Source organism: Drosophila guanche, unplaced genomic scaffold, assembly GCF_900245975.1.
Source record: "Drosophila guanche unplaced genomic scaffold, DGUA_6, whole genome shotgun sequence".
Lineage (NCBI taxonomy): Eukaryota > Metazoa > Arthropoda > Insecta > Diptera > Drosophilidae > Drosophila > Drosophila guanche.
Window position 1 is genome coordinate 1 of NW_022997557.1, and position 1608 is coordinate 1608.

At 42.1% G+C, this 1608-nt stretch overlaps 1 long non-coding RNA gene across 1 annotated transcript; it reads right to left on the reverse strand.

Annotated features, from left to right (window-relative positions):
• Positions 1–28: 28 nt before the first annotated feature.
• On the reverse strand, positions 29–951 carry LOC117591724. Its single transcript, XR_004574459.1, has 3 exons — positions 806–951; positions 642–735; positions 29–579 (listed from the first exon to the last, which is right to left on the reverse strand). It is a non-coding gene; the product is annotated as an uncharacterized LOC117591724 (long non-coding RNA).
• Between the last annotated feature and the right edge of the window lie 657 nt (positions 952–1608).

Sequence of the window (1608 nt, forward strand, 5' to 3'; positions counted from 1 at the left end):
ATTAAAAGTATCATACAAAAGCAGGTATAGCACTTTGTCGCTCGCTCTTATATGTGTAGTAGAATTGCATTGCATGTTACTTGCAATATATATCTAGATCTTGATTCCGAGTAAAGCCGATGCACTCCAGGAAATTCCAAGGCTGCCTTCAGACCTTCAGACGTTATGAAGCACGCATTGCGTGTGTACATTTTCTCCGTTATCAAATAAGCTTTTTAGCTCAACCTGGCCATCGATCAGTTTGTAGACTCCTCGATCCCAGGTTACCATAACCTGCGGGAAGAGCTGTGCGCTTTAAGTATGTATCCCAGTCCTCAAAGAGCCCGCTTTGATCCACATACATCACGCAACAGTCTGGGCTGCTGCTCATCCCTCCATCCGTGGATATAGTGATAGGCATATGCAATTGGATCAATTTGAAACTACTTTAATGTACGACATTACCATCGCAGCGACGGCAGCGGAAAACTGGGTGGATCGACCAGGATCTGCTATTCTCTGCCTCCTTCAAGTCGGTCACTCCATTCACAATAACCGCAAAGAACAACGCAGAAAGGGACTGGCCGTTGGCGCATTTACCTAAAGTTATGTATGTACGTCTGGATTAGTGACGGAGCTGCTGTTTCGCGGAGTCTGCTTACGTAGAGTCCAAACGTTGTCCAGAATTATTTATGTCTCTGATTAAATATTTCTCGAACTTTCCTTTTTAGAATGTCTCGTTGATTCTGCAGCAATCTGTCAGGTCAGGGATTGGCCATCTATAGATTTTAAGTGAGGGACAAAGGATTTTTGGGCGGGCACTCACAGATCCCAGGTGATGTCCTCGCCATGGCTGAGAATCTCTGCAAATACCTGCTGCACTTCTCGGGCCGTGAGATTCGGTGGTTCAGCCATATTGTTGAATATTTTACATTTTAATTCACTTTAGAATCGCCTCAGCGATATTTGTAAGTATCGATATATCGATAATGAACTGCAATATATTTTCGAACAATACCTACACCTTTTACGCCCATTCTTTTACGTTTTCAAACCAGAACTGTGCGGAGAGTGCAATATGTTTACGAGTGCGTGTGTGTGGTTGCCGGGCCCGAAAGAAAAGGAGAAATAGACAGAAGAAAACAAGGAAAGGCAACGCGGAATGGAAAAATAACACTGTTCGACAAAATCAAACATTTTTTTTCAGCTTCGAAGCAAACCAACTTGTTAGAAGAATTTTTAAATGGGTGTTCTTTTGTAACGGTAGCTCTTTATTTTAGAGGTGGCGCTTCTATTTTTATCATAACTGAATCGAAGCGGAAAAATCTTGTCGAGTAGTGTAATTATTAGTACTCATTAAATGGCTGCCAAAGTCATAAGCGCATTGCCCCTTTTGGTAAATATACATACATCTCATGTATGTACTGAACTACCTACACCTTTTACGCCCATTCTTTTACGTTTTCAAACCAGAACTGTGCGGAGAGTGCAATATGTTTACGAGTGCGTGTGTGTGGTTGCCGGGCCCGAAAGAAAAGGAGAAATAGACAGAAGAAAACAAGGAAAGGCAACGCGGAATGGAAAAATAACACTGTTCGACAAAATCAAACATTTTTTTTCAGCTTCGAA